General features: G+C 36.4%; 4 pseudogenes; 3 read left to right on the top strand and 1 right to left on the bottom strand.

Annotated features, from left to right (window-relative positions):
- The first annotated feature begins 299 nt into the window (after positions 1-299).
- Positions 300-2,651, top strand: LOC128191850 (THAP domain-containing protein 11-like; annotated as a pseudogene).
- A 295-nt stretch (positions 2,652-2,946) lies between these two features.
- LOC128191940 (uncharacterized) lies at positions 2,947-5,861 on the bottom strand (annotated as a pseudogene).
- A 293-nt stretch (positions 5,862-6,154) lies between these two features.
- Positions 6,155-9,663, top strand: LOC128155921 (uncharacterized; annotated as a pseudogene).
- A 1,267-nt stretch (positions 9,664-10,930) lies between these two features.
- LOC128192043 (von Willebrand factor C domain-containing protein 2-like) lies at positions 10,931-11,540 on the top strand (annotated as a pseudogene).
- The last annotated feature ends 613 nt before the right edge of the window (positions 11,541-12,153 follow it).

The raw sequence follows: 12,153 nt of genomic DNA on the forward strand, positions 1-12,153 counted from the left end.
GTTTTGAACAATTTATTATGGTGTTTCTAAAAGTGATACGAAAGAGGGGTTAACAAATTTATCAAGGTTCTTTAAATTTTGAACAAAGTTTCTTCACATTTTGAATATCAATATTCATCTTCGAATCAGGTACAAACAGGCGTTATATGTTTACGTTGATTTATAGTTGCTAAATAAAAAAAAGATAAATGACCATACTTTTGAACTTCTAGATTAAACTTTCAGCTTAATTTTAACAATCAAACCATTTGAGATTTAAAATGAATCAATCTGCTCAATAAACTGTATAAACACTTTTAATGTATCTGTCTCGCAGTAATGGTGCATGCGCATATACGCTTCTGAGTGGATACAACGGACGTAGCAACTCGACAGAAATGGTGAAAACTTGTTGTGTTTACAAGTGCCGTTATGTCTTTAATGCTGACGCGAGATCGAGGGGGGTAAGTTTCTTTCGCTTTCCGAAAGACAAGAGAAAACGAAGGGTGTGGGTCAAAGCCGTCGATAGAGATAAGTGGGAACCAGGCAACCACTCATGAATCTGTTCCGATCACTTTCTACACGGGTGGCATGGAGAAGACCCCAGTGATGACAACAACGGCCCTACGTTGTTTCAATACAAAGTGACTAGATCTGAAGAGGATTTAAGACGAGAAAAGAGACGATTAGATCGTGAATCTTCATAGTTATGTATACAATATAAAGCCTATACTATGTTTTATATGTATATCTATTTTTTCCATATGCATGCCTGCATATGAATAATCATGTAGTGCCTATGGTCAAATTCTATCAAAGCATACATGCATGGTTTTCTAATTCTATAGATAGTAAAAAATTAAGCATTACATGAATATATAGTTATATTTATATATATTAATGAAATGATTAAAATTAATTTTTGTGTTCTGCATTGAAAATATTTTGATCATAGTCACATAACAAAATGTTTAAAAAAATTATTTCCCAACTAGGAAAAACATGAAGAAAAGGTGATATTGAAGGAGAGGGAGATAGCAAGTCTTCAATTCTCACTGCTCGCCCATGGCTCATACTGCAGAGCAGAAAAGGCTTCAGATGACAACGATGAAGATCTATGTGCCATCACAACAGACACAACAGATGATTTTAACATTCATCTCACATGTGATTCAGGTGAGACTGTCCTAAATATAATTAGATATCTATGCAATTGTAACAACAAATTGACATAACCTTAAAAACTCAATTATGGTTATCAGCTGACATTGATTTTTTGTGAGGTGAAAATTTCATATGAATGTAAAATGATATAAGTACTAAAATAATACACATAATTATAGGCATGCAGTGTGAAGATGACCCCCTCTACGTCGAAAACAGGGAGCTGACACAGGAGATAAGTCGACTAAGGGAGGAACTTGGCAGGCACAAATGGGGTGTGGAACTCATCAAAGACAATGATGGAATGACAAAGTTCTACACAGGATTACCGTCATTTGCCATCTTTTTGTGGCTGTTCAAGTAAGAATAAGTTTTAAAAATCTGCATGTGCTCCATCAATGCAACATCAATTAAACTGATTGTATTAATTTAATGTAGAAATGTCAAATGCTGGTAATATTGAGTACCCAACTACAAGTATTGCTTGGTCATACTGATCAATGACTTAATATTTTTTACTCTGCAATACTCATTAAAAATGTGCTACTATTAAATTTATAATTGTTGAATTAAATTTGATAATTAAAATTGAGATACATGTAGCTAGGTTTCTTTATCTGATCTGTCGGTGAGAATTTAAACATCTTTAATTATTACAGCTACCTTGCAGCTAAATGTTCAAGAATGACCTACTGGAGAGGACAGGGCAAAACTACTGCCAGTGATAGGGTGAGGATGTCTTCCTCAAATCTTAGCCCCATTGACCAATTCTTTGCAGTTCTAATGAGATTGAAATGAGGACTTTTCATCCAAGATATTGCAGAAAGATTTCAAATAAGTTCTGCCTTATTTTCTATGATCTTCACCACTTGGATTAGTTAACTACATGCTGAACTGAAGTTTCTGAATCCCTTACCGAGCAAAGAAATCATTAACAGGACTATGCCAAAGTCATTTAAAGTAAAGTACTCATCAACTAGAGTTATCATTGATTGCACAGAACTGTTTATTCAAACTTCAAGTAGCATTCTAAATCAAAGTTTGACTTTTTCTAATTACAAACACCACACAACTGTCAAATATTTGGTTGGAATTAGCCCTTCTGGTGTCATCACATTTGTTTCGGAAGGATGGCCTGGGAAAACATCAGATCGTCACCTGAAAGAGAACTGTGGGCTGATCAGTTTGCTTGAGCCAGGTGATAGTGTAATGGCTGACAAAGGATTTACCATTGCTGATTTGTTAGAAAAACAGCAGTGTTTTCTAACCATCCCACCATTCAGAGGCACGATGCAATTCTTAAAATGAATTTTTTTTAAATTTATCCAAATTTTTGGGGAAAATGTATATATATATAGTTCAATTACATGATGAGTATCTTAAGGTTTGAAATCCAATTATATGTAATAAATTTCAAGGCGTGCATGTATTTCAGAAATTTAACCCTTTCATTTAAGGTAATGCGAATCAGTTTTCTACTGACGATGTCCACAGGAACCAAGAAATAGCACAGCTTCGCATACATGTAGAGAGGAGCATCGGACGAGTTGAGAATTTTCACGTTTTGGAAGGAGTGGTCCCCCTTAGCATTGTGCCTCTCATCAATAAAATTTTTCAAGTTTGTTGTTGGTTGACAAATTTGGATTTGCCACTAGTTGATGGAAAAAAGCCAACTTCAGAAGATTCCTGAGTAAGTGATGAAAGTTTAAACATATTTTATCAATCTCATATATTTACATTACATACAATCATACATTTAGTTATTTCAGATTGAAATACATATGTATATACTTTCTATAATTTTCACAATACTAGTAGTGGATAAATATGCCTCATGTAAAATTCTACTAATTTTGGTAGCATATTTGTTACATATTGTTCATTGAAGTAAATCCTCTCAATGAAAATGTTGTCTGACTTTGCCGCTGTCCATACCACAAAGTCCACCCAGGGGAGTCCGATGATGGCCATCTCACCTTGAACCTGTGCATAGTACTTATGCGATTTTTTCAATGTAGGGCCCAATTCACCAAATTCGATACAAAACTGTTTTGAGTTCATTGACATATTATCTGATATTCCCAACAATGTTACATTTTGTCCTGAGATGGAGTAGGGACATTTAATTTTTAGCAGCCCAATGCTTTCATTATCAACCACTCTTCCATCACTGGAAGCCCCTAGAAAAGAATGTGTTGAACATAAAGTAAGACCAGACTCTTGTACATCAGGTTCCATTTGAATAGCTCTTCTGATCTGTAGGTAGTCTTCCTTAGCATCCATCTCGTGGTCAACTCCCCACTGGATTGTCAGAGGTAGCTCAGAGTACCTAAAATTATAGAAATTCGTTTCTAATATCAACATTCACTTAGTTTTTTGTTCTTTTTGAAATAAACAATGTCAGTATTGTGTTGTATTGTGCTACTTGAATAGTGATGAAAATTTAATTACTTGTCTAGATTCGATCCATATAAAATCTGTTGGAAAGGCATGTTGGTTTGTCTCCTGATTGAAGAACATCACCAAATATGGAACTAGTAATCCTTCCGAGATGAAGCTTTTTCCAGAGGTCACTAAGTCTCTGTGCTCTTGTGTGTTTCTCTATATAGCTCATTAACTCCTGGTCTATCAAAGGTGGTGGCACTGACAAATTACAAAAAATTTTCTTATCGAGCTTTTCAAGACTTCATGATTGTTTGCCATAAATGCATTTTTTGAAATATAGATTGTTTATATAATTGTATTGTTTATAGCTTACCATTGTTGGAAGGGAGAAAAGACAGGGTTGTATTGAAAGTATTTTTTATACAAGCAACAAGAAATATTTTTTGTTGTATTATACAGTAGTTTAAATGAGAAAAATATACTGTGCAATGCTTGTACATGTATTATTGATTTTCATAAACTCAAAATATATGTCACATTTGTACACTTGGGTGCTTTATCTTTTTAATTGGTCATGTAATTAATCTATGTTTAGGTCTTTGTTATATATGATTGAAGACACTTTCAACTTACAGTTCCCATCTGAAAACACCATCATTTCCATTTTCAGATGCAGTGGGTGTACAGCTGTAGTCACCTCTACTTCATTCTCCACTACACTTGGGACACCAGTGTCTGGGATGTTCCAGAAATGAGCCATTCCTAGGCAGCAATTAAAGGCAGCAATTAAATTTGTACATATATCGATTGGAATTCACAAGTTAACAATAAATTTAAAGAATCTGTTTCATTTCAGAAAGACATTGCACATTCTTTAAAGGAGCAATTGCTTTTTAATGTAAGCAAGTTTTCAAATAAACCTGTAAGGGGAAAACTAGCTTTAAGCTCCCTTAGTTGATCCAGTGACCATGTGAGGCTGTGGTGTCTGTCCTCAGAACGTCTTGGGTCAAACCTTGCCATTGCTGAACCTTGTGATGGTGATGACAACATAGCTACATTGACATCGGTTTCACTGCTCGCCACTACCTTCGGCCTTGACAGGTTCAGGGTGCTAATAGGCTTTGGCTTCTGGTTCATTGTTTGTGGAACATTCCACTGGCAAAGTGACGATGTGCAGCTCTGGTCCGTTTGCACCCAAGCTTTTGTTCAGGATTGCACATTAGATATAGAAAAAAGCAGACCGCCAATATGACTGCATGCTTGAGCTAATCTGTAGAAACTAATAAGACACTAAAGTGAAGTGCAAGAGACAAGCAATTTTGATGAGCTATATAGCTATTAAAATAAAAATGCTATTTATCTAACATGCATTCAACCACAATAACTATGTTTTTAAACAGTATGCAGAGAACAAAATTCACTTCACAAAAATAGTAAATCCTCAAGTATGTATGAAGTATCAAGTTTCACAATGCTAGCTATTTTTAAGATATAAACTAAAAAAAAATTACCCTGTAGGGCATTTACAATGGGCGAAGTCCACTCTGTTTTTGCCATCAGCATGAGTAATGCACAAAAAAACTTGATAACGCTGTTTTTTCATGGAGGCTAAACAGTATGCTCTTATGTACACTGTTGAACCATCAATCTGAAATTTGTTAAGAATAATCAGATAATATTGTCAGTGTAAAAAATAAAATAATCAATATTTTTATTTATATTTTTTTTTTTTGGGGGGGGGGGGAGAAAATGACGGAAGACAGGATTATATTTTGAATATTAGTAATTCTTTACCACCTTGGTATGATATTAAAAAAAGATTTCTGTTGCTTGCCTAATCAGTGTGGTGAAACGTGTATATATAGTTTATGGAAGTTTTGGGGCTTGGGAGATTGTTTTTGATGTATGAAAATATAAACTTACTCTGGCTAAACAGATATCCTGGATATCGCCAGCGTCAAAATGTTTCACGGAGTTATCTAGGCCGTTGAAATTTTGGATACTTTGATCCCCTTGTCTTCTTCTTATGATCATGAATTCAGAGACGGAAGTGAACGATACCTTCGGAAGTTGAATATTGTTTGATATCGGTTCATAATGAACAGCATTAAAAGGAGGCATGTTTTCCTTGAACTGCACTCCAGCTCCGGCTCCAGCACCATCAACCGCAGATAACGACTGAACAACTGGAGTTAATGATACTTAATGATACTGGATAATATGTCGCATATTAAGTCATCTTTCTTCCTTTTCTATGAATTTATACCCAGATCAGATGCTATGTTACGAAATACACTTATGTTTGATTTCATCAAGTTTTCGCGGGTCGACATACTTGTTGCTAATGTAAACACGTTAACGGTAAACAGGAAATGCTTGTCACTCGTAAAGGAAGTGAAAAAACCCCATAGTGTATCATAAAATGATTTTATTCAGTTTATTTTTATTATTAGTTTAGTTGGGTAAAACTTACATATTTTCGATTTTTTTAAAGCATATTTAGCAAAAATATAAAACTTTGACGCTTCACAGAACAACTTGTGCTTAATCCACTCGGAAGTTCTTCTGCGCATGTCTGCATATATCATTAAAAGGGTCAAATTGAAAATCAATAAACGGCAATGACATGGGAACTTTTCTTGATGGACTCGCCAAGGATATCAGGAACGGGGACACCGAGAGTGCCACTATAAGGCTTGACACCTTAGAACAAATGGGAAAGCCTAATTGGCTATGGAAGTATCAGAACCCTGGACAACAAGGCGAGTCTCTGCTACACTTGGCAATCAAGGACCAGGATGACGACACCCTCGTTACAAAATTATCAGAGTTGTGCCCTAATCTGCTTCTCATGGCGAGAGAACAATCGGAGGAGTTTAATGGTCAAACCGTCCTTCATATGGCCATCACAAAAGGCAACATCGAGGCTATCCAGGCAATGCTAGAGGTTGGTTGGAGAAGGATATACAGACAGTGGCGTAGCTAGACCAGAAACGAAGTGCATGCTTAAATTGGCCGGGGGTGTGGGGGCCGCCATGAGGCCCCCAGTGGGTCCAGGACGAAGCCTGGTGGGGGCCCAGGGGGCAAAGGCCCCGGAAGCTCATGAATTCTGACGATTTTTAACACTAACAATCATCGCAGAAATTGAAAGGAATGCTCACTATTTAAGCATATTTTTAAGCATTTAAAATTGTTTTGGTTAAAGTTTAGGCATAAAATAAAATCACAAAACTCATTAAAAGCTTATTAAAGAAGAAAACACTTTTGACGCTTGTTTTTGACCCACTCAAATCTTTTATTCTTAAGTTCATTTTCACCTAGTTTATGCTAATGAATAAAGCTGTGATATCTATGGGGGAAATTAAAAGGATGTGCTTTATTAGGTACATGCATTGTGTACTGTTCTTTAATAATTATAATAATTATGATACTGTAAGACAACATTGCGTGTCTATATTTGGTACTTAAGACGTCTTTGTTTAGCATTTATTCCGGATAAAGTAGGATTGGGTGACGGAAACCGGTTGAAGGGATAGCTAAGTATGGACCTTAATACTTGAATTCTTTTTTTTCTTTCTTTTTTTTTTTTTACTGAGTTTCTTCCTTTTCCCCAAAAATGATGTGCATGCTCAGGCATATAAGCATACATGGTAGCTACGCCACTGACAGATGTCCACTTTGTTGCACATTCGCGCAACAGGATCTCGTTTCGTGAACACTGTAATGTTGAGGGCAACTTCCTTTAACTGTCGCCGCACTAACGGGGAATACCGACATAGTTGATGTTCTTTTAGAGTTTAGAGCTGATTTGCACATTCAAAATGAAGAGTACGACACTGTGTTCCATTCGTTGGTAAAGTACGCAGCGACATATCCAGAGAAGGTAGTTACCATTATTCAAATGATGCGGCACTTGAATCAAGAACTGGAAAACAAAAACCGAATCGAAAAAAAACACGTTAGACCACTCTGGAAATGATATGCATCGACATACCCATTCATTAGTTTAGTTTCTGAAAAACAGGGAACACCTTACCCCACTTCAGCTTGCCGCCAAACACGGTGTGACAGAACTTTTCGAAGAGATTCTTAACATCAAAGATTTATATTGCTTTATAAGTGCAAATAATGGATTGTTTGACGTTAAGGAATATGATGTAACAGAAATAGATACTGTCAGCACCGTTCGAGCCTCCGGAAAACGCTACCACGCACCTGCTTTCTCAAAGAAAACTATTCCCCAATATATGCATGGAATAGCTAAAATCGTCGTGCACTCAAATGAAACACAGTGTGCACCCTGTGGTGAACAATGTTGCTCCTACCCCGAAACAGAATCTATTTTAGAAATGCTTTTTGGATTTGACTACGATAGCAAAGACGCATATCGTATTATTGAGTTACCGCCTGTAAAAAATATCATCAAAATGAAATGGAATTCGTACCAATGGTTTTTCATATTATGGATGGTACTACATTATGCCTTCATGATAGTCTTGACTATCTATAGCGTATATAATGTTGAATTAAGCATCCCAAGTGTGAATGAAAACAATGCTACTACGCTGTCTGAAAATTTTGTTTACGGATTTCGATGGGTTTCTTTTGTTGCAGGTGCCTTCTACGGTTTTATAGCAGTTTGTTTGTTGAGCGCTAAGTTTCGTAAGAAAAATAAACGCTCTTACTTTGTTCATAATTTGGAATACATCATTCCTATGTTGATGCTATCTGGTACAATGATCGTTGATGTTTTGTGGTCGATAACAGAGGAACATGATAACATTCCTCTAATCTTAGCTTTAATTTGCGGGTGGTGGTTGAATGTATTTTTTCGTTCACCAATTAAACATTTTAGTTTCTTCACAGAACTAATCAAGCGTGTGATTATTGGGGATCTTTTCCGATTTGGACTGGTTATTCTATTTGTATTGTTTTCTTTCACCGCTGGAATGTATATAGTGTTTCGAGGAACAGATGAAGAGGATTTCACTTCGTACGGTAGCACAATGATGTCAATGTTTAAGCTCGGGATCGGAGTTGATGATATTGGCGTACTTTATTCCGCCCGAATTCCTTGGGTTGCGATTACGATCTTCATTGTCTATACGGTCTTCACATATATTCTCATGCTAAATGCCTTGATTGCAATGATGTCACAGACATGTTCCCTTGTGCTAGAAGGACGGTTTCCTCAGTGGCGAATACAACAACTCTCTGTCGTTCTTTTCATCGAGGATATCATCTGTCTTTGCTGTTTTCAGAATATTTTGTCCTGTGCCGAGACAAGAAAAACTATCAAAGGGTCAGATCCAATTACAAAACAATTGAAATACGAAGCAAATGGAATATAAAATGACGGAGGACAAAAAACGTGCAAAAAAGAAATGCAGTAAATTACAAACACTACGCCCACAGTTGAATATACAGGAAAGTCTGCTCATGAGTAACGATTTTACGAACTCAATGTACAACTCGAACTTTACTTCCTTTCGGCAAAGGTATAGGACGGGAGATCTTGCTTCTGAGTCAGTAAGATCTCCCGTTGGTGACTCCTTTCAACCTTCTGTTCGTCGTAGAAAGTCAACGAAAGAAAAGAAAAGGAAACCACTTGATAAACTAGATGAAAGGAACACGGACGAAGAAAATGAAGAAATGAAAAACGTAAGACAGGTATCGCCAAAAACTCCCGAAGTACTTTCTGACCGAAGTCCTACAAGAAAACCGACGCCAAAATCGCAACGAACAAGATATCTTTCTGAGAATGATAAGGAACAGCGGAGCCAGCACTCACCTGTTGTTGAAATTGAGTCGCCAATATGGCGGGTAAACCTAGCTAGGACACCTCTTAATGGACTGAATTTTGAAAAGGGGCAGAAGCATTTAGAGTATGAAATCCGGAATCACGCTGATTCATATACCTGATCAAATCAAAATGTACATATAATGTTGAAGGTTATGGAGCATCGTATCAAAAGTGCTATTTTAAGACATGCTGTGATATTCGGTGACAAAAACTCAATACGATGATTATTTATTGTGTTTGAGTTTTCTAAACGTTTTGGATACATAATTTGAAAACATTTTGAAGTTTGTAATTGACATTGTAAGGGTAAACATTTTCAATCTAGTCTAGTCGGGTTTTTGCATTCATAGTAAACAGGCAGTATTATACATTGAAATAGTTGAATTTCATGGTTACATTTGAAAAAAAAAATAAAAAGGTTAAAGTTATAACAAAATTGATTTCTTATATAGCATTGTTTCTAATTGAACACGCACGCACACACGCGCACACCGACGGTCTCATCACAATGGGTATCTAAAAATGTTCTTAAAAGGTACAAATGCATTGTATTTTTAATTAACAGATTGAGCAATGACTAGCTGCAGGTCTGTATCTCCCGGTCTGAAAAAAATCGGATGGACGACCTGGGAGTTACAGTGCCTCCCAATGTATAAATCTGCAATTTACGGCGCACAAAAAATTGTGCTAGATTTGGACTGACTAACCTTATTTCCATACAAATTTTGTGAAAAAATTTAGAACCATTAAATTTTTTAGGCAGTTTACTACTGATATCATCACTTAACTTGTCTCAGACTATCTCTTAAACATGCTAACCAACCTCGGAAAATGAAGTATGTTAATGTACGTCGAGATCGAGAGTCGCCAATTTTACGTGTAAACAAACTGCTCCACTTCACTTTACGGGACTGGTGATGGTGTTTAAAAGAGTATCAGAGGCAAATAAAGTGACGATATCTGTAGTAAAATGTCCCAGGAGTTTTTTGGAATCAAATATGTGTACAGATAGTGTTTGGAAATGAGAATAATCAGTCTAAAACTAGCGCAATTTTTTGTGCGCCGTAAATTGCAATTTAGAAAACCATGACTGTATTCCTGTATATTGACATACAAATTTATCGGTAAAACTCAAAACAAACCCTCAAACTGTATTGTAATGGCTGTGTTTAATTGATCTGATGTTATACGTTCATATCAAATGTATATTTTCATATGTGTGAACATTTCTGCAATGAAAAAAGAAATAACATATTCAGGAACAAAGTTCTCATCAGATCTACTTTAGAAATTTAGATATGATATCTTTAGCAATGGCCTATTACATTTTCAAATAATCATGCATTGAAATTTGGAAATTTATCTATTTGTTTTATAGAACTCTTTTTCTGAAGGAGATTAGTAAAGTCCTATTATGACCAGTGCGCTTAACCGCAAAACTGATCGACACCAAATTTGGAATCAATCTAAAATCTGCCTAGTAGAACTATTATCAGAACCATACATTTGCTTGTATTGCAATATGTGCATATCTATAAAATGTACAACATCTTAGTAGGGCTATAACTAAAGATAAGCACTCCATTCCTTCCACCGACCCTTGACATACAAAGAAGATGGTGTCTCTAACAATACACAGCCTTTGTCTTATAGCCGCAATTTTTCTGACGGTCAGTGGTCAGGACCTTGTCACATCTTCAGGCTGCCTTTACCACGGTAAGGTCTACCCGGTCGGGTCCTTCGATCCCTCTCCATGTGAGATCTGCCAGTGTTCGTCCTCTGGACAAGCCTACTGTGCCATTGTATACTGCTTTTCCGTCGGTTGTGCCGATGCCGTCCACGATCCTAACCAATGCTGTCCTGTGTGTCCTAACGGTAACAATTGCTCAATATAATTTCTTGTTATTTTATGTTTTGTCATTATTGGGGTTGTGCTCATAATTGGATATAGAATATACAAAACTTAATTAAATTAAATTCAAATGTTAAAACTACCAGTAGTCTTAAAATCATCGATAATGAACCCATAATGAATTTTAGGTCGAAATTGCAAGGCTCCAGATGGAACCATTATTAAACATGGCGACACCTACTCGACAGCATATATAACGTGTCATTGCTTACAGTTCGGCACTCTGGCGGAATGCGCCTACAAACCCCGCAGCCAATTCAACCTCAAATCGTCGAGCCGCCCAAACCAGTCAGCTAAACTGTAGTCAGCAATAAATTCATACAGGATATTGTTCGTACATATTTTAATAATGTTTAATATATTCAAATTCTTGAACACGTGTCGCTGTAAATTAACATCAATCTTGTTCACTAAGTTAGTCGATATTTTTAGATAGAAACTGCAATATGTCTAGGCCTGTTTGTTGATGGGTTTGGACGTCCCCGAAGGCATGTTTCTGCTGAGGCTTAATAATCAGTTTAAACTCAAAGCTTGAACTCAAATGGTTAATTGTTATCGTATGAGACCATCTTCGCTAGCCAATGGGTTTCGGTCCACTTTACTCCCCATACACCCTTGGCGGATTTCATTACGAAAACTCAGTGACAAACACCGTTTTATGATTGGCTGCAGTTGCGACTAGCTGATCCAATCGCAGTGTTTGTTAATATAAACTTTAGAAGAAAACACATGTGTGATCTTTGGTAATTCATTCGGTGCTTTGAACAAGTTGAGACACATGTTCTCGAGTACAGAGCATCCCCAAACGATGGTCTAACCAGATCGCTTTAAAAACCTATCTTTATTACTGGAATTGAACATAGTTCTACAAACTTGTCAAGGCTGGCGTGATAGCATAAGAAAAATGCAT

The sequence above is a fragment of the Crassostrea angulata genome, chromosome 7 (genome assembly GCF_025612915.1).
Source record: "Crassostrea angulata isolate pt1a10 chromosome 7, ASM2561291v2, whole genome shotgun sequence".
Classification (NCBI taxonomy): Eukaryota; Metazoa; Mollusca; class Bivalvia; order Ostreida; family Ostreidae; genus Magallana; species Magallana angulata.